General features: G+C 45.4%; 13 non-coding genes and 2 pseudogenes across 13 annotated transcripts; all 15 read right to left on the bottom strand.

Moving 5' to 3' along the window:
- Positions 1-644: 644 nt before the first annotated feature.
- Positions 645-808, bottom strand: LOC144463142 (U1 spliceosomal RNA). The gene has a single exon (XR_013491284.1). It is a non-coding gene; the product is annotated as a U1 spliceosomal RNA (small nuclear RNA).
- A 1,028-nt stretch (positions 809-1,836) lies between these two features.
- LOC144462901 (U2 spliceosomal RNA) lies at positions 1,837-2,015 on the bottom strand (annotated as a pseudogene).
- A 363-nt stretch (positions 2,016-2,378) lies between these two features.
- LOC144462817 (uncharacterized) lies at positions 2,379-6,922 on the bottom strand (annotated as a pseudogene).
- A 1,384-nt stretch (positions 6,923-8,306) lies between these two features.
- LOC144463096 (U1 spliceosomal RNA) lies at positions 8,307-8,470 on the bottom strand. The gene has a single exon (XR_013491238.1). It is a non-coding gene; the product is annotated as a U1 spliceosomal RNA (small nuclear RNA).
- A 981-nt stretch (positions 8,471-9,451) lies between these two features.
- LOC144463203 (U2 spliceosomal RNA) lies at positions 9,452-9,642 on the bottom strand. The gene has a single exon (XR_013491344.1). It is a non-coding gene; the product is annotated as a U2 spliceosomal RNA (small nuclear RNA).
- Positions 9,643-10,361: 719 nt separating this feature from the next.
- Positions 10,362-10,525, bottom strand: LOC144463083 (U1 spliceosomal RNA). The gene has a single exon (XR_013491225.1). It is a non-coding gene; the product is annotated as a U1 spliceosomal RNA (small nuclear RNA).
- Positions 10,526-11,506: 981 nt separating this feature from the next.
- Positions 11,507-11,697, bottom strand: LOC144463204 (U2 spliceosomal RNA). The gene has a single exon (XR_013491345.1). It is a non-coding gene; the product is annotated as a U2 spliceosomal RNA (small nuclear RNA).
- Positions 11,698-12,416: 719 nt separating this feature from the next.
- On the bottom strand, positions 12,417-12,580 carry LOC144463079 (U1 spliceosomal RNA). The gene has a single exon (XR_013491221.1). It is a non-coding gene; the product is annotated as a U1 spliceosomal RNA (small nuclear RNA).
- Positions 12,581-13,561: 981 nt separating this feature from the next.
- On the bottom strand, positions 13,562-13,752 carry LOC144463205 (U2 spliceosomal RNA). Its single transcript, XR_013491346.1, has one exon. It is a non-coding gene; the product is annotated as a U2 spliceosomal RNA (small nuclear RNA).
- A 719-nt stretch (positions 13,753-14,471) lies between these two features.
- LOC144462922 (U1 spliceosomal RNA) lies at positions 14,472-14,635 on the bottom strand. The gene has a single exon (XR_013491065.1). It is a non-coding gene; the product is annotated as a U1 spliceosomal RNA (small nuclear RNA).
- A 981-nt stretch (positions 14,636-15,616) lies between these two features.
- Positions 15,617-15,807, bottom strand: LOC144463206 (U2 spliceosomal RNA). The gene has a single exon (XR_013491347.1). It is a non-coding gene; the product is annotated as a U2 spliceosomal RNA (small nuclear RNA).
- A 719-nt stretch (positions 15,808-16,526) lies between these two features.
- LOC144462933 (U1 spliceosomal RNA) lies at positions 16,527-16,690 on the bottom strand. The gene has a single exon (XR_013491076.1). It is a non-coding gene; the product is annotated as a U1 spliceosomal RNA (small nuclear RNA).
- Positions 16,691-17,671: 981 nt separating this feature from the next.
- On the bottom strand, positions 17,672-17,862 carry LOC144463165 (U2 spliceosomal RNA). Its single transcript, XR_013491305.1, has one exon. It is a non-coding gene; the product is annotated as a U2 spliceosomal RNA (small nuclear RNA).
- Positions 17,863-18,581: 719 nt separating this feature from the next.
- On the bottom strand, positions 18,582-18,745 carry LOC144463249 (U1 spliceosomal RNA). The gene has a single exon (XR_013491390.1). It is a non-coding gene; the product is annotated as a U1 spliceosomal RNA (small nuclear RNA).
- Positions 18,746-19,726: 981 nt separating this feature from the next.
- On the bottom strand, positions 19,727-19,917 carry LOC144463315 (U2 spliceosomal RNA). Its single transcript, XR_013491457.1, has one exon. It is a non-coding gene; the product is annotated as a U2 spliceosomal RNA (small nuclear RNA).
- Between the last annotated feature and the right edge of the window lie 297 nt (positions 19,918-20,214).

Raw genomic sequence — 20,214 nt, forward strand, 5'->3', positions numbered from 1 at the left:
CGCTACAAAAACACACGGCAGACTGTGAACGCGAAGTTCTATGTTTTATGAATGATGGGAAACACAAATATGCATCCGATCGCAGACTTTTATTACAAAAGGTTATGGGAGTTAACGCGGGCCGAAAAGTGATACTGCCAATGGGTCAGCGGAAAAGGAGGGAGTCACAGCACGGTCTCTCGCGCCGACTGGTCGTAATCTGCTGTGTTTTTTTCGGCATGTTGTCAACCTTCAGAAGATTTCAAAACATACAGTGCATCCATCATAAATATCTGCAAACTAAAGTAAACAATTTAAGATTTGTCTCTACTCGTTGACTGTCTTTATATTAACAACGGAGAGCCGCTGCCACTGTGACTTGACACGTTTGGCTGAAAAATGCCCCACTTTTAATACGGTGGGCGGGGGCATCAGTTGCAACCCACATATTATTCTAAATGACTGAGTGTGAGGATATAACAATATCATAGGAGCTTCTTTTGCTTCTTCAGTAGTGGCACAGATGTGAAGTGATGCGGTACCGATTTGCACTGACACAACGGGCAAGGGCAAAGCCTGTGATTGAGCGTGAAATGGCGTTTGATGCACACGGTTCTCTAGTGCCATATGCTGCTACAGCTGTTGGTTGCATTAAACAAGCACATCAGGGGAGAGCGCGAAGCAAGTCCCCCACTAAAAGAAATTATGCAGTCGAAATTCCCACATTTGGGGAATTCGCAGAAGTCAGCTCAATCGGAGTGCAATGACCGAGCCTCGCTCTGGGTGAACCACCTTCTTGATCATGGTATCTCCCCTGCCAGGTAAGTATGACTTGTACACCTCACACACAGGGGCCTCATTCACGGTCATACGATGATAGGTGATGGTGCTGGCAATGTATAGCAATGACCAGTCCAGAACCACACACTATAAAGGCTCTGATAATCTACAGGACGCTAATATACAAGAGACACTTTTGTAGTGAGACTGAACAAAACTTGTTCACATTTTACTTGAGAGAAATGGGCACATATCTCATCACGCCATGCTGTATATCCATAGTAAAAGCTAAGCTAACATGGCCAGGCTGTCCACTGATCGCCAATAAATGAGGCAAAAACCTAAGTGAGTTCACACCAGACAAAGATAAATGACACTGCAATCAAGTGTTGTTTGATCTGCATTTAAAAGAAAAAAGTCAGCGGAAAGACTAAAAAACAGGCCTGTCTCCTCACATTAGAGACACGGCGTGATCCGCCCGCTGCTGCCACCTATTGGTCTGGAGTGTGAACAACACTTTGTTAAAAATATATCCGCATGCTTCTCTGTTTGAAACTAAAGGAAAGAAGAAAATAATATTATAAATAAAGGCGCAACCATATGAAGAGTGTTTGCCTTTCTTTTGACATATCGGCACAGACCCGACTGTGGCAAACAGCGGCAGAAATTATGCAGAGTGGATTTTCACGTTGGGGGAATGGATCTATTCATCTGACTGAACTGGCAGATGAATAGATCAGTCAGATGAATAGATCCATCTGACTGAACTGGCAGCTAGTGGTCTCACTCAACAGGTACCGGTTCAATTCATTTTACAGTGAGATGCATGTAACAGGTCCTCAAAAGGAAAGTGCCAGACAGTGGCGAAAAGTTCAAACACGGCCAAAGTTCCAAAAAGAGAAGTTGGGCAAGTGTGTAAATGATGCCATAGCGCATGACTATTAGAAATGCGCACCTGGTAGAGGGGCTCAGTCAACACATACGCAATTTGCACGCTAGCATGGCGAAAACAAGAAATCAAGGCGAGGGCACATTAGAGACACAGCCTACGTGGTCTGTTTTCAACACGTTGAGGGATGGGGGTTCACCGTTCCTGGAAGTGCTGCAATACCAGGTCGATGCGTGGAGTGGACGGGGCAAGCCCCTTTTCCATCTCCCCGTTCCAAAAAGCAATTTAATATATGGTCCCCGGGTAGGGGACGTATCAGATATTAAACTGATAAGAACAGATTTTTTTCTTTTGAAAATTTTTTTATTGACACTTATATCAGACGTTTTACATAAACCTTCAAATGTTTAAGGCATACAATTTTAAGTTATAAAAGTGACAAAACAATGATAAATAATGTAATCTGTAAAAAACCAAGCTTAAACGATTAAAAAAAAATCTTTTAAGAAATATTACAGATAAAATTGTCACAAGTTAAAGGTTTACATAAAAGCGTTTCTTCAATGAATGTCCAATGTGTCGAGTGTCCACAATAAAAGTCTGTAAAGGGGAGTGCAAAAGTTAAAATGTCTTCTGTCCTTTGCAGTGCAGGAGCGGAAAGAATCCCTACCAAGGGTAACTCATTCCGCTCCCCCAAACAGTTTGGTCTCTCGGGATCCTGTCCTGGTGCTCAGAGGAGATCCCCACCCTGAAGCTCCTTCCCACCTGCCTCACCCGGAGAGTCAGGCCGCCGCTGCTTTGACCTTTTCCTGTGTAGCTCCGACTCCTTCATCCGAATGGGCACAGAGGCGATTCTTCTTTGTGGCTGCGTCCTAGGCCTGCCACCTGCAGCTTCGGCCTCTTTGACCATTGCTGCGGCCATTCGGATCGCAGCCGCGGGGGGGATCTGCATGTGCTTTCTTGCCAGCAAGTTTCTGGAGGTCCATATGGCGTATTTGATAGCGGCCAGGGTGAGCCACTGTTTGGCGAAGTCACAGGTTGGAATGTGTTCTTGGCTCACCCCATACATTACCAACGGTGCTGTGAGGACCTCCCTTGCTGGCAAGTACGGGAATTTTAAGGAGTCGGCTGTTGCCCACTGGTCTACGGCAGCACTGCACTCCCAGAGCAAGTGCCTCACCGACTCAGGCGCGCCACAACCTGGTCGAGGACACGTTGGGTGCGCTGACATGCCCCGGGAGTGCATCACGGCCCTGACTGGGAGGATCTCATGAGCCACCATCCATGACAGGTCCCGGAGTCTGTTTGGGAGAGCGGAATGGTTCACGTTGCGCCAAACTGATGATGGCTCGCCAAATGTGAGCCAGCGCACTGGACTCACTGGTTCCCGCTCCTGCACAACAGAGATAAGAGAGCGTTGGTTAGATAAAATTTGCAACTCCTCCTGCTCAAGATTAAAACAACATAGAAAGGACTGGATAACAGCATAAGCTGGTGGTAAGTTAAAGGACACAGGCACTTTAAGATCACTGGTTAAAATCTTGATTTTCCTGAGGTAGGTCCCCATCCAGAACCGTGTCATTGCTGCTGTCTTGGGGTTTCTGGATGGGGCTGTAGCGGCTGTGATATGAAGTGTGGTGTATCTGCTTCCTAAAAACAAGTGTAGGTCCGGCACTGCTTTTCCTCCTTTTTCTTTTGGCTTCTTCATGATGTCCCTCTTTAGTCGTTCCCACTTTGACCCCCACAGGAAATAAAAAATGGCACGCTCAAGGTCCAATATTGCTTTTCTAGGTGGGATAAAAACAGAACTGGTAAGTAAAAGCAAAGGTAAAATCACTGCTTTGATGATTAAAACCTTTCCTTCCATCGTCAGTCCCCTAAGTCTCCAGTACCCCAGTCTCTGCCTAACTTTCCCTACCATGTCTGGCCAATTAGTTTCCCCTCCCCCCTCCCTATCAAATTTGACCCCGAGTATCCTCTGGTCAGTCTGGGTCACAGTCAGGGGGAGTCTTGTCATCTCAGTCATTTCCCAGGGTCCATAAAACTGGGCTTGGGTCTTGCTCCTGTTAAGCTTTGACCCAGAAGCCCGTCCAAACCAGTCAGTCAAGTCAAGTGTCCTGTTGACAGATAAAAGGTCAGTGCATAAGATATTAATGTCGTCCATATATAAAATGCATTTTGTGTCCAGTCCCCCGCTCCCTGGTACTCTAACCCCAGTGATTCGTTTGTCCCTTCTCAAGATCTGTGCCAGTGGTTCGATACAAGTAACATAGAGGAGGGCAGATAACGGACATCCCTGACGGACGCCGCAGTTTATATTCACTGCTTTTGTCAGATGCCCATTAACAACGAATTTGCTGGTAATGCCCCGGTACAGCAACCCCACCCAAGCTATAAATCTCTCTGGAAACCCCATTTTTTGCAGTACCTGGAAAAGGTACTGGTGCGAGACCCGATCAAAGGCTTTCTCAAAGTCTAAATTTAGAACTACTAGCCGGATGTTTCTGTCTCTCACATAACAGATGGTGTCTCGGATCAGTAGGAGGCTGTCGGTGATCCTCCTCCCCGGTATGGCACAGGCTTGATCCGGGTGAATCAAGTCATCTACAAACAAAGTCATTCGAGATGATAAGAGTTTGCTAAAAAGTTTACAGTCCAGATTTAAAAGCGTTATAGGTCTCCAGTTCTTCAAGTCAGTCTTGTCTTTGTCTTTGTGGAGTAGGGTTACTATCCCTATTCTAAAACTGTCAGGAAGTCGGTCGAGTCTTTCAAAATCCATAAAAACAGCAAGTAAGTCAGGTGCTAAAATGTCCCAAAAAGTCAAGTAAAATTCCAAGGGAAGCCCGTCTTGTCCTGGTGACTTTCCTGTTTTAAAGCTCTTAAGACCTTTGTTCAACTCTAAAAGTGTAAAATCTTGGGTTAAAAGCACACTGTCCTCAACTCTGTGTTCAATGAATTTTAAAACTTCAGTTATGGTGTCCGTTTCCACAGGTTTTTCACTGTATAGTTCTTTATAAAATGTTTCTATAGTTGTTTTAATTTCTCCTGTTGTTTCCGCTGTGCACCCATTTTCTGTCTTTAGTTTTAAAATGTTTCCCCCTTTATTTACAATTTTCTTAAAAAAATATCTTGTGCACTTCTCCCCTTCCTCTATCTCCCTTTCCCTGCTTCTTAAAATGACACCTTTGCTTTTGATTTCTGCTAATATCGACATCTCTGTTTTAACTTGTTTTATTTCTTCATTAAAATCCATCCCTTGTAGGTTTAGGTTAAAATATCTCTGGAGTCGTTTTTGCAGTCCCAACATGCGTCTGTCGTCCCTATCTTTTTTCTTCTTACCTGCCTGTCTAAAGAAAGTCTGGGTCCGTCCCTTAACCATTTCCCACCAGTGTGCACGTGTATCGTAAAAGTCTTGAAGGGTCTGCCACTCACTGTACTGCTCCCTATACTGCCTAACTAACTCCCTATCTTCTAAAAGGGAGCAGTTGAGTTTCCACAGACCACTTCCTGAAGTCACACCAGAAGGTAGTGATAGGGTGCAGGATAGCATTGCGTGATCGGAAAAGAACACCTGTGTTAATCTAGCATCGGTTGGTGGGCAATCACGGGATAAAATGTAATCTATGCGAGAGGCTCTGGTGCCATCACCACTGACCCAGGTGAAGCCCTCCTCTCTAGGATGCATGGTTTTAAAGCAGTCCAAGAGTTTAAAATCCCTGCATATGTCCTGTAATAAAACCGATGTTTTGTCAATTTTAAAATCTCCTCCTGCTCTTTTCCTATCGTTCCTGTTTAAAATACAATTAAGATCTCCCCCTACAACTAAAGGTGCCCTACCTAGCATGTGGGACTGCAAGTCTTTTAAAAGGTCATACCTGTCATTTTTTTCATTAATACCATAAACATTTAAGACGTTAAAATCCTTTCCCATAAAAGTCAAGTGTGCTAAAAGTGCCCGACCGCTTCTCACCACAGTGCTGCCCTTCACCAAGACGAGAGGGTTTTTGATTAAAACGGCCACTCCGTCATTTTTATTTGCGTTGGATCCGCTCCAGATTGATGGATTTGGCCATAAGTCCTCCCACTCTCTATAGTGGTTTAAAAACGGTAGGCCACACTCCTGTATTAAAAACACATCTGACTTAAAAGTGTTAAGAAAGGATAAAACAGTCTGAGCTCTAACTCTCGACTTTACGCTTCTCACATTAATAGTTGAGAAGGTGAGAGTCATGAGTATGGTTAAAAATAACAAGTATGACATCCCAAAAGGCTAAAAGGTATTAAAAACAAGGACAGTTAATCACATTCATGTGAATGGAGTTCTTCCTTCACTTCTATGGGTGAAAAGTGAGGGGGGTGAACTCCATTTCCCTTTCGGACTCTTGGAGTTGGTCTCTGACGCAGGGTTGCGTTGAGTTTTGAGTCCTTAGGGGTTGATTGCAGAGCTATGGTTAAGAAAGAGGCCTCATTTGGAGAATCGGAAGGGAAGACTCTGGGTTCCTCCACAGATGAACTGTCTGAGTAGTCCCCAGCTCTTCCCTTCTTCTCTGTCACCGCAGGGGAGTCAGAGGACAATTCTGATATAGGCCTCTTGGCCTGCTGGGCATTGGGGAGGGTGGCATCCTCGCTATCAGTTTCCTGTTCGGTGCTAGTTCTGCCCTCTGCCTGCATCACCCCATCCTCTTCAACACTTTCCACTGGTGGGGCGATTGCAGGCCCCTCCCCTTCTCCCGCCTCACCTGATCCCTGCTCGCCAATCACAGGATTTGGCGGGAGATTTGAATTTTCCAGCCCAGCATCTTCAATTAGCTCTGTTAACTGTTCAACATTCTGTCCGTTTTCTGTTTGCTTTGTGGCTTTTACTTTGTTGGCAAAAGACTTGGGGCAGTCTCTGAAGAGGTGGTTAGTTTCTCCACAGAGATTGCACTTTCTGCTGTTGGTGCATTCCTGAAAAGTGTGTCCAATTTCTCTACATTTCCCACAAATGATCTGCTTGCATGCTTCTGCCAGGTGCCCATGTTCGCAACATTTGCGGCAGAGCTTGGGCTGGCCCTGGTAATGGATGTAGCCCCTGTTGTTACCCAGAACTATCATTGGTGGTAGCTGTTTCAGGCCCTGGAAGCCTTGGGGGTCCTGCCATTGCTGAATGGGGATCCTCCAAGCACAATTCCAGATGCCATCCTCATCTCTCACCTTGGTAGCCTGGCCTTTCACAGTGCAGTATCTGCCCAGCCACAAACAAATATCGTCTGCATTCACTGTCTCATTGAACATTCTGACAATAACCGTTTTAGAGGCATTGTCAGTCAGTTTTTCAACAGTGAAAGCAGAAAACTGGGTCTTTTCATTTTCATATCGTGTCCAGAAATCTCTTAATGCAATTGCAGAATGAAAGCTCACGTCAAATCCTTTGTTGGACGGCAAAGTCACAATACAGTTTATGTCATCAGGCTTGAAGTTTAGGGTTCTCTGAATCAGTTTCCTTGAAAAATCAAGCCTTGACATAACCATGGGCTTTCCGTCAACCTCACTGAGTATAAAGCGGACACTGTGGTGCCTCCGCATGCCAGCATAGTTAGCCGACATGGTGGAGGCACCACACACTACAAATGAAAGACACTAAAACACTGTAAAATGCTACTTAAAATGGCTAAAGACAGGTAAAACAGTTCAATAAATAACTAATTAAGAAGCGCACTTGCCTTTTCCCTGTTGACCTGGTCTGGATGTTTCATGAACAGAGTACAGGCTAGCAATCCTCTGGGCCAATGTCTTCCTTTGTGTAAGTGTCTCAACTATTAATATCAGCTGAAATAATTTCCACAAAGAAAGAGGGTAATATATCCTCCAAACAGTGTATAAACCAATGCCACAGACAGGCAAGAGTTTTCCACAAACTGGAGGCGATCGCAGTCTTAGCCAAAAGGCCGAGAAGCGATACTGACTGCTGAGTGAAGTGGGAGACTCAGTCTCCTCATTGTGACTCTAGCTCGCGGGTTCAATATGATTTCGATCGCTACAAAAACACACGGCAGACTGTGAACGTGAAGTTCGATGTTTTATGACTGATGGGCAACACAAATATGCATCCGATCGCAGACTTTTATTACAAAAGGTTATGGGAGTTAACGCGGGCCGAAAAGTGATACTGCCAATGGGTCAGCGGAAAAGGAGGGAGTCACAGCACGGTCTCTCGCGCCGACTGGTCGTAATCTGCTGTGTTTTTTTTGGCATGTTGTCAACCTTCAGAAGATTTCAAAACATAGAGTGCATCCATCATAAATATCTGCAAACTAAAGTAAACAATTTAAGATTTGTCTCTACTCGTTGACTGTCTTTATATTAACAACGGAGAGCCGCTGCCACTGTGACTTGACGCGTTTCACTGAAAAATGCCCCACTTTTAATACAGTGGGCGGGGGCATCAGTTGCAACCCACATATTATTCTAAATGACTGAGTGTGAGGATATAACAATATCATAGGAGCTTGTTTTGCTTCTTCAGTAGTGGCACAGATGTGAAGTGATGCGGTACCGACTTGCACTGACACAACGGGCAAGGGCAAAGCCTGTGATTGAGCGTGAAATGGCGTTTGATGCACGCGGTTCTCTAGTGCCATATGCTGCCACAGCTGTTGGTTGCATTAAACAAGCACATCAGGGGAGAGCGCGAATGCAGTCCCCCACTACCAGAAATTATGCAGTCGAGATTCCCACATTTGGGGAATTCACAGAGGTCAGCTCAATCGGAGTGCAGTGACCGAGCCTCGCCCTGGGTGAACCACCTTCTTGATCATGGTATCTCCCCTGCCAGGTAAGTATGACTTGTACACCTCACACACAGGGGCCTCATTCACGGTCATACGATGATAGGTGATGGTGCTGGCAATGTATAGCAATGACCAGTCCAGAACCACACACTATAAAGGCTCTGATAATCTACAGGACGCTAATATACAAGAGACACTTTTGTAGTGAGACTGAACAAAACTTGTTCACATTTTACTTGAGAGAAATGGGCACATATCTCATCACGCCATGCTGTATATCCATAGTAAAAGCTAAGCTAACATGGCCAGGCTGTCCATTGATCGCCAATAAATGAGGCAAAAACCTAAGTGAGTTCACACCAGACAAAGATAAATGACACTGCAATCAAGTGTTGTTTGATCTGCATTTAAAAGAAAAAAGTCAGCGGAAAGACTAAAAAACAGGCCTGTCTCCTCACATTAGAGACACGGCGTGATCCGCCCGCTGCTGCCACCTATTGGTCTGGAGTGTGAACAACACTTTGTTAAAAATATATCCACATGCTTCTCTGTTTGAAACTAAAGGAAAGAAGAAAATAATATTATAAATAAAAGCGCAACCATATGAAGAGTGTTTGCCTTTCTTTTGACATATCGGCACAGACCCGACTGTGGCAAACAGCGGCAGAAATTATGCAGAGTGGATTTTCACGTTGGGGGAATGGATCTATTCATCTGACTGAACTGGCAGCTAGTGGTCTCACTCAACAGGTACCGGTTCAATTCATTTTACAGTGAGATGCATGTAACAGGTCCTCAAAAGGAAAGTGCCAGACAGTGGCGAAAAGTTCAAACACGGCCAAAGTTCCAAAAAGAGAAGTTGGGCAAGTGTGTAAATGATGCCATAGCGCATGACTATTAGAAATGCGCACCTGGTAGAGGGGCTCAGTCAACACATACGCAATTTGCACGCTAGCATGGCGAAAACAAGAAATCAAGGCGAGGGCACATTAGAGACACGTCCTACGTGGTCTGTTTTCAACACGTTGAGGGAGGGGGGTGCACCGTTTCTGGAAGTGCTGCAATACCAGGTCGATGCGTGGAGTGGACGGGGCAAGCCCCTTTTCCATCTCCCTCTTCCAAAAAGCAATTTAATATATGGTCCCCGGGTAGGGGACGTATCAGATATTAAACTGATAAGAACAGATACTACACTTGATCTTAGCCAAAAGGCCGAGAAGCGATACTGACTGCTGAGTGAAGTGGGAGACTCAGTCTCCTCATTGTGACTCTAGCTCGCGGGTTCAATATGATTTCGATCGCTACAAAAACACACGGCAGACTGTGAACGTGAAGTTCGATGTTTTATGACTGATGGGCAACACAAATATGCATCCGATCGCAGACTTTTATTACAAAAGGTTATGGGAGTTAACGCGGGCCGAAAAGTGATACTGCCAATGGGTCAGCGGAAAAGGAGGGAGTCACAGCACGGTCTCTCGCGCCGACTGGTCGTAATCTGCTGTGTTTTTTTCGGCATGTTGTCAACCTTCAGAAGATTTCAAAACATAGAGTGCATCCATCATAAATATCTGCAAACTAAAGTAAACAATTTAAGATTTGTCTCTACTCGTTGACTGTCTTTATATTAACAACGGAGAGCCGCTGCCACTGTGACTTGACGCGTTTCACTGAAAAATGCCCCACTTTTAATACGGTGGGCGGGGGCATCAGTTGCAACCCACATATTATTCAAAATGACTGAGTGTGAGGATATAACAATATCATAGGAGCTTGTTTTGCTTCTTCAGTAGTGGCACAGATGTGAAGTGATGCGGTACCGACTTGCACTGACACAACGGGCAAGGGCAAAGCCTGTGATTGAGCGTGAAATGGCGTTTGATGCACGCGGTTCTCTAGTGCCATATGCTGCCACAGCTGTTGGTTGCATTAAACAAGCACATCAGGGGAGAGCGCGAACGCAGTCCCCCACTACCAGAAATTATGCAGTCCAGATTCCCACATTTGGGGAATTCGCAGAGGTCAGCTCAATCGGAGTGCAGTGACCGAGCCTCGCCCTGGGTGAACCACCTTCTTGATCATGGTATCTCCCCTGCCAGGTAAGTATGACTTGGACACCTCACACACAGGGGCCTCATTCACGGTCATACGATGATAGGTGATGGTGCTGGCAATGTATAGCAATGACCAGTCCAGAACCACACACTATAAAGGCTCTGATAATCTACAGGACGCTAATATACAAGAGACACTTTTGTAGTGAGACTGAACAAAACTTGTTCACATTTTACTTGAGAGAAATGGGCACATATCTCATCACGCCATGCTGTATATCCATAGTAAAAGCTAAGCTAACATGGCCAGGCTGTCCATTGATCGCCAATAAATGAGGCAAAAACCTAAGTGAGTTCACACCAGACAAAGATAAATGACACTGCAATCAAGTGTTGTTTGATCTGCATTTAAAAGAAAAAAGTCAGCGGAAAGACTAAAAAACAGGCCTGTCTCCTCACATTAGAGACACGGCGTGATCCGCCCGCTGCTGCCACCTATTGGTCTGGAGTGTGAACAACACTTTGTTAAAAATATATCCACATGCTTCTCTGTTTGAAACTAAAGGAAAGAAGAAAATAATATTATAAATAAAAGCGCAACCATATGAAGAGTGTTTGCCTTTCTTTTGACATATCGGCACAGACCCGACTGTGGCAAACAGCGGCAGAAATTATGCAGAGTGGATTTTCACGTTGGGGGAATGGATCTATTCATCTGACTGAACTGGCAGCTAGTGGTCTCACTCAACAGGTACCGGTTCAATTCATTTTACAGTGAGATGCATGTAACAGGTCCTCAAAAGGAAAGTGCCAGACAGTGGCGAAAAGTTCAAACACGGCCAAAGTTCCAAAAAGAGAAGTTGGGCAAGTGTGTAAATGATGCCATAGCGCATGACTATTAGAAATGCGCACCTGGTAGAGGGGCTCAGTCAACACATACGCAATTTGCACGCTAGCATGGCGAAAACAAGAAATCAAGGCGATGGCACATTAGAGACACGTCCTACGTGGCCTGTTTTCAACACGTTGAGGGAGGGGGGTGCACCGTTTCTGGAAGTGCTGCAATACCAGGTCGATGCGTGGAGTGGACGGGGCAAGCCCCTTTTCCATCTCCCTCTTCCAAAAAGCAATTTAATATATGGTCCCCGGGTAGGGGACGTATCAGATATTAAACTGATAAGAACAGATACTACACTTGATCTTAGCCAAAAGGCCGAGAAGCGATACTGACTGCTGAGTGAAGTGGGAGACTCAGTCTCCTCATTGTGACTCTAGCTCGCGGGTTCAATATGATTTCGATCGCTACAAAAACACACGGCAGACTGTGAACGTGAAGTTCGATGTTTTATGACTGATGGGCAACACAAATATGCATCCGATCGCAGACTTTTATTACAAAAGGTTATGGGAGTTAACGCGGGCCGAAAAGTGATACTGCCAATGGGTCAGCGGAAAAGGAGGGAGTCACAGCACGGTCTCTCGCGCCGACTGGTCGTAATCTGCTGTGTTTTTTTCGGCATGTTGTCAACCTTCAGAAGATTTCAAAACATAGAGTGCATCCATCATAAATATCTGCAAACTAAAGTAAACAATTTAAGATTTGTCTCTACTCGTTGACTGTCTTTATATTAACAACGGAGAGCCGCTGCCACTGTGACTTGACGCGTTTCACTGAAAAATGCCCCACTTTTAATACGGTGGGCGGGGGCATCAGTTGCAACCCACATATTATTCTAAATGACTGAGTGTGAGGATATAACAATATCATAGGAGCTTGTTTTGCTTCTTCAGTAGTGGCACAGATGTGAAGTGATGCGGTACCGACTTGCACTGACACAACGGGCAAGGGCAAAGCCTGTGATTGAGCGTGAAATGGCGTTTGATGCACGCGGTTCTCTAGTGCCATATGCTGCCACAGCTGTTGGTTGCATTAAACAAGCACATCAGGGGAGAGCGCGAACGCAGTCCCCCACTACCAGAAATTATGCAGTCCAGATTCCCACATTTGGGGAATTCGCAGAGGTCAGCTCAATCGGAGTGCAGTGACCGAGCCTCACCCTGGGTGAACCACCTTCTTGATCATGGTATCTCCCCTGCCAGGTAAGTATGACTTGGACACCTCACACACAGGGGCCTCATTCACGGTCATACGATGATAGGTGATGGTGCTGGCAATGTATAGCAATGACCAGTCCAGAACCACACACTATAAAGGCTCTGATAATCTACAGGACGCTAATATACAAGAGACACTTTTGTAGTGAGACTGAACAAAACTTGTTCACATTTTACTTGAGAGAAATGGGCACATATCTCATCACGCCATGCTGTATATCCATAGTAAAAGCTAAGCTAACATGGCCAGGCTGTCCATTGATCGCCAATAAATGAGGCAAAAACCTAAGTGAGTTCACACCAGACAAAGATAAATGACACTGCAATCAAGTGTTGTTTGATCTGCATTTAAAAGAAAAAAGTCAGCGGAAAGACTAAAAAACAGGCCTGTCTCCTCACATTAGAGACACGGCGTGATCCGCCCGCTGCTGCCACCTATTGGTCTGGAGTGTGAACAACACTTTGTTAAAAATATATCCACATGCTTCTCTGTTTGAAACTCAAGGAAAGAAGAAAATAATATTATAAATAAAAGCGCAACCATATGAAGAGTGTTTGCCTTTCTTTTGACATATCGGCACAGACCCGACTGTGGCAAACAGCGGCAGAAATTATGCAGAGTGGATTTTCACGTTGGGGGAATGGATCTATTCATCTGACTGAACTGGCAGCTAGTGGTCTCACTCAACAGGTACCGGTTCAATTCATTTTACAGTGAGATGCATGTAACAGGTCCTCAAAAGGAAAGTGCCAGACAGTGGCGAAAAGTTCAAACACGGCCAAAGTTCCAAAAAGAGAAGTTGGGCAAGTGTGTAAATGATGCCATAGCGCATGACTATTAGAAATGCGCACCTGGTAGAGGGGCTCAGTCAACACATACGCAATTTGCACGCTAGCATGGCGAAAACAAGAAATCAAGGCGATGGCACATTAGAGACACGTCCTACGTGGCCTGTTTTCAACACGTTGAGGGAGGGGGGTGCACCGTTTCTGGAAGTGCTGCAATACCAGGTCGATGCGTGGAGTGGACGGGGCAAGCCCCTTTTCCATCTCCCTCTTCCAAAAAGCAATTTAATATATGGTCCCCGGGTAGGGGACGTATCAGATATTAAACTGATAAGAACAGATACTACACTTGATCTTAGCCAAAAGGCCGAGAAGCGATACTGACTGCTGAGTGAAGTGGGAGACTCAGTCTCCTCATTGTGACTCTAGCTCGCGGGTTCAATATGATTTCGATCGCTACAAAAACACACGGCAGACTGTGAACGTGAAGTTCGATGTTTTATGACTGATGGGCAACACAAATATGCATCCGATCGCAGACTTTTATTACAAAAGGTTATGGGAGTTAACGCGGGCCGAAAAGTGATACTGCCAATGGGTCAGCGGAAAAGGAGGGAGTCACAGCACGGTCTCCCGTGCCGACTGGTCGTAATCTGCTGTGTTTTTTTCGGCATGTTGTCAACCTTCAGAAGATTTCAAAACATAGAGTGCATCCATCATAAATATCTGCAAACTAAAGTAAACAATTTAAGATTTGTCTCTACTCGTTGACTGTCTTTATATTAACAACGGAGAGCCGCTGCCACTGTGACTTGACGCGTTTCACTGAAAAATGCCCCACTTTTAATACGGTGGGCGGGGGCATCAGTTGCAACCCACATATTATTCTAAATGACTGAGTGTGAGGATATAACAATATCATAGGAGCTTGTTTTGCTTCTTCAGTAGTGGCACAGATGTGAAGTGATGCGGTACCGACTTGCACTGACACAACGGGCAAGGGCAAAGCCTGTGATTGAGCGTGAAATGGCGTTTGATGCACGCGGTTCTCTAGTGCCATATGCTGCCACAGCTGTTGGTTGCATTAAACAAGCACATCAGGGGAGAGCGCGAACGCAGTCCCCCACTACCAGAAATTATGCAGTCGAGATTCCCACATTTGGGGAATTCGCAGAGGTCAGCTCAATCGGAGTGCAGTGACCGAGCCTCGCCCTGGGTGAACCACCTTCTTGATCATGGTATCTCCCCTGCCAGGTAAGTATGACTTGTACACCTCACACACAGGGGCCTCATTCACGGTCATACGATGATAGGTGATGGTGCTGGCAATGTATAGCAATGACCAGTCCAGAACCACACACTATAAAGGCTCTGATAATCTACAGGACGCTAATATACAAGAGACACTTTTGTAGTGAGACTGAACAAAACTTGTTCACATTTTACTTGAGAGAAATGGGCACATATCTCATCACGCCATGCTGTATATCCATAGTAAAAGCTAAGCTAACATGGCCAGGCTGTCCATTGATCGCCAATAAATGAGGCAAAAACCTAAGTGAGTTCACACCAGACAAAGATAAATGACACTGCAATCAAGTGTTGTTTGATCTGCATTTAAAAGAAAAAAGTCAGCGGAAAGACTAAAAAACAGGCCTGTCTCCTCACATTAGAGACACGGCGTGATCCGCCCGCTGCTGCCACCTATTGGTCTGGAGTGTGAACAACACTTTGTTAAAAATATATCCACATGCTTCTCTGTTTGAAACTAAAGGAAAGAAGAAAATAATATTATAAATAAAAGCGCAACCATATGAAGAGTGTTTGCCTTTCTTTTGACATATCGGCACAGACCCGACTGTGGCAAACAGCGGCAGAAATTATGCAGAGTGGATTTTCACGTTGGGGGAATGGATCTATTCATCTGACTGAACTGGCAGCTAGTGGTCTCACTCAACAGGTACCGGTTCAATTCATTTTACAGTGAGATGCATGTAACAGGTCCTCAAAAGGAAAGTGCCAGACAGTGGCGAAAAGTTCAAACACGGCCAAAGTTCCAAAAAGAGAAGTTGGGCAAGTGTGTAAATGATGCCATAGCGCATGACTATTAGAAATGCGCACCTGGTAGAGGGGCTCAGTCAACACATACGCAATTTGCACGCTAGCATGGCGAAAACAAGAAATCAAGGCGAGGGCACATTAGAGACACGTCCTACGTGGTCTGTTTTCAACACGTTGAGGGAGGGGGGTGCACCGTTTCTGGAAGTGCTGCAATACCAGGTCGATGCGTGGAGTGGACGGGGCAAGCCCCTTTTCCATCTCCCTCTTCCAAAAAGCAATTTAATATATGGTCCCCGGGTAGGGGACGTATCAGATATTAAACTGATAAGAACAGATACTACACTTGATCTTAGCCAAAAGGCCGAGAAGCGATACTGACTGCTGAGTGAAGTGGGAGACTCAGTCTCCTCATTGTGACTCTAGCTCGCGGGTTCAATATGATTTCGATCGCTACAAAAACACACGGCAGACTGTGAACGTGAAGTTCGATGTTTTATGACTGATGGGCAACACAAATATGCATCCGATCGCAGACTTTTATTACAAAAGGTTATGGGAGTTAACGCGGGCCGAAAAGTGATACTGCCAATGGGTCAGCGGAAAAGGAGGGAGTCACAGCACGGTCTCCCGCGCCGACTGGTCGTAATCTGCTGTGTTTTTTTCGGCATGTTGTCAACCTTCAGAAGATTTCAAAACATAGAGTGCATCCATCATAAATATCTGCAAACTAAAGTAAACAATTTAAGATTTGTCTCTACTCGTTGACTGTCTTTATATTAACAACGGAGAGCCGCTGCCACTGTGACTTGACGCGTTTCACTGAAAAATGCCCCACTTTTAATACGGTGGGCGGGGGCATCAGTTGCAACCCACATATTATTCTAAATGACTGAGTGTGAGGATATAACAATATCATAGGAGCTTGTTTTGCTTCTTCAGTAGTGGCACAGATGTGAAGTGATGCGGTACCGACTTGCACTGACACAACGGGCAAGGGCAAAGCCTGTGATTGAGCGTGAAATGGCGTTTGATGCACGCGGTTCTCTAGTGCCATATGCTGCCACAGCTGTTGGTTGCATTAAACAAGCACATCAGGGGAGAGCGCGAACGCAGTCCCCCACTACCAGAAATTATGCAGTCGAGATTCCCACATTTGGGGAATTCGCAGAGGTCAGCTCAATCGGAGTGCAGTGACCGAGCCTCGCCCTGGGTGAACCACCTTCTTGATCATGGTATCTCCCCTGCCAGGTAAGTATGACTTGTACACCTCACACACAGGGGCCTCATTCACGGTCATACGATGATAGGTGATGGTGCTGGCAATGTATAGCAATGACCAGTCCAGAACCACACACTATAAAGGCTCTGATAATCTACAGGACGCTAATATACAAGAGACACTTTTGTAGTGAGACTGAACAAAACTTGTTCACATTTTACTTGAGAGAAATGGGCACATATCTCATCACGCCATGCTGTATATCCATAGTAAAAGCTAAGCTAACATGGCCAGGCTGTCCATTGATCGCCAATAAATGAGGCAAAAACCTAAGTGAGTTCACACCAGACAAAGATAAATGACACTGCAATCAAGTGTTGTTTGATCTGCATTTAAAAGAAAAAAGTCAGCGGAAAGACTAAAAAACAGGCCTGTCTCCTCACATTAGAGACACGGCGTGATCCGCCCGCTGCTGCCACCTATTGGTCTGGAGTGTGAACAACACTTTGTTAAAAATATATCCACATGCTTCTCTGTTTGAAACTAAAGGAAAGAAGAAAATAATATTATAAATAAAAGCGCAACCATATGAAGAGTGTTTGCCTTTCTTTTGACATATCGGCACAGACCCGACTGTGGCAAACAGCGGCAGAAATTATGCAGAGTGGATTTTCACGTTGGGGGAATGGATCTATTCATCTGACTGAACTGGCAGCTAGTGGTCTCACTCAACAGGTACCGGTTCAATTCATTTTACAGTGAGATGCATGTAACAGGTCCTCAAAAGGAAAGTGCCAGACAGTGGCGAAAAGTTCAAACACGGCCAAAGTTCCAAAAAGAGAAGTTGGGCAAGTGTGTAAATGATGCCATAGCGCATGACTATTAGAAATGCGCACCTGGTAGAGGGGCTCAGTCAACACATACGCAATTTGCACGCTAGCATGGCGAAAACAAGAAATCAAGGCGAGGGCACATTAGAGACACGTCCTACGTGGTCTGTTTTCAACACGTTGAGGGAGGGGGGTGCACCGTTTCTGGAAGTGCTGCAATACCAGGTCGATGCGTGGAGTGGACGGGGCAAGCCCCTTTTCCATCTCCCTGTTCCAAAAAGCAATTTAATATATGGTCCCCGGGTAGGGGACGTATCAGATATTAAACTGATAAGAACAGATACTACACTTGATCTTAGCCAAAAGGCCGAGAAGCGATACTGACTGCTGAGTGAAGTGGGAGACTCAGTCTCCTCATTGTGACTCTAGCTCGCGGGTTCAATATGATTTCGATCGCTACAAAAACACACGGCAGACTGTGAACGTGAAGTTCGATGTTTTATGACTGATGGGCAACACAAATATGCATCCGATCGCAGACTTTTATTACAAAAGGTTATGGGAGTTAACGCGGGCCGAAAAGTGATACTGCCAATGGGTCAGCGGAAAAGGAGGGAGTCACAGCACGGTCTCCCGCGCCGACTGGTCGTAATCTGCTGTGTTTTTTTCGGCATGTTGTCAACCTTCAGAAGATTTCAAAACATAGAGTGCATCCATCATAAATATCTGCAAACTAAAGTAAACAATTTAAGATTTGTCTCTACTCGTTGACTGTCTTTATATTAACAACGGAGAGCCGCTGCCACTGTGACTTGACGCGTTTCACTGAAAAATGCCCCACTTTTAATACGGTGGGCGGGGGCATCAGTTGCAACCCACATATTATTCTAAATGACTGAGTGTGAGGATATAACAATATCATAGGAGCTTGTTTTGCTTCTTCAGTAGTGGCACAGATGTGAAGTGATGCGGTACCGACTTGCACTGACACAACGGGCAAGGGCAAAGCCTGTGATTGAGCGTGAAATGGCGTTTGATGCACGCGGTTCTCTAGTGCCATATGCTGCCACAGCTGTTGGTTGCATTAAACAAGCACATCAGGGGAGAGCGCGAACGCAGTCCCCCACTACCAGAAATTATGCAGTCGAGATTCCCACATTTGGGGAATTCGCAGAGGTCAGCTCAATCGGAGTGCAGTGACCGAGCCTCACCCTGGGTGAACCACCTTCTTGATCATGGTATCTCCCCTGCCAGGTAAGTATGACTTGTACACCTCACACACAGGGGCCTCATTCACGGTCATACGATGATAGGTGATGGTGCTGGCAATGTATAGCAATGACCAGTCCAGAACCACACACTATAAAGGCTCTGATAATCTACAGGACGCTAATATACAAGAGACACTTTTGTAGTGAGACTGAACAAAACTTGTTCACATTTTACTTGAGAGAAATGGGCACATATCTCATCACGCCATGCTGTATATCCATAGTAAAAGCTAAGCTAACATGGCCAGGCTGTCCATTGATCGCCAATAAATGAGGCAAAAACCTAAGTGAGTTCACACCAGACAAAGATAAATGACACTGCAATCAAGTGTTGTTTGATCTGCATTTAAAAGAAAAAAGTCAGCGGAAAGACTAAAAAACAGGCCTGTCTCCTCACATTAGAGACACGGCGTGATCCGCCCGCTGCTGCCACCTATTGGTCTGGAGTGTGAACAACACTTTGTTAAAAATATATCCACATGCTTCTCTGTTTGAAACTAAAGGAAAGAAGAAAATAATATTATAAATAAAAGCGCAACCATATGAAGAGTGTTTGCCTTTCTTTTGACATATCGGCACAGACCCGACTGTGGCAAACAGCGGCAGAAATTATGCAGAGTGGATTTTCACGTTGGGGGAATGGATCTATTCATCTGACTGAACTGGCAGCTAGTGGTCTCACTCAACAGGTACCGGTTCAATTCATTTTACAGTGAGATGCATGTAACAGGTCCTCAAAAGGAAAGTGCCAGACAGTGGCGAAAAGTTCAAACACGGCCAAAGTTCCAAAAAGAGAAGTTGGGCAAGTGTGTAAATGATGCCATAGCGCATGACTATTAGAAATGCGCACCTGGTAGAGGGGCTCAGTCAACACATACGCAATTTGCACGCTAGCATGGCGAAAACAAGAAATCAAGGCGAGGGCACATTAGAGACACGTCCTACGTGGTCTGTTTTCAACACGTTGAGGGAGGGGGGTGCACCGTTTCTGGAAGTGCTGCAATACCAGGTCGATGCGTGGAGTGGACGGGGCAAGCCCCTTTTCCATCTCCCTGTTCCAAAAAGCAATTTAATATATGGTCCCCGGGTAGGGGACGTATCAGATATTAAACTGATAAGAACAGATACTACACTTGATCTTAGCCAAAACGCCGAGAAGCGATACTGACTGCTGAGTGAAGTGGGAGACTCAGTCTCCTCATTGTGACTCTAGCTCGCGGGTTCAATATGATTTCGATCGCTACAAAAACACACGGCAGACTGTGAACGTGAAGTTCGATGTTTTATGACTGATGGGCAACACAAATATGCATCCGATCGCAGACTTTTATTACAAAAGGTTATGGGAGTTAACGCGGGCCGAAAAGTGATACTGCCAATGGGTCAGCGGAAAAGGAGGGAGTCACAGCACGGTCTCCCGCGCCGACTGGTCGTAATCTGCTGTGTTTTTTTCGGCATGT

This window comes from Epinephelus lanceolatus, chromosome 4 (genome assembly GCF_041903045.1).
Source record: "Epinephelus lanceolatus isolate andai-2023 chromosome 4, ASM4190304v1, whole genome shotgun sequence".
Lineage (NCBI taxonomy): Eukaryota > Metazoa > Chordata > Actinopteri > Perciformes > Serranidae > Epinephelus > Epinephelus lanceolatus.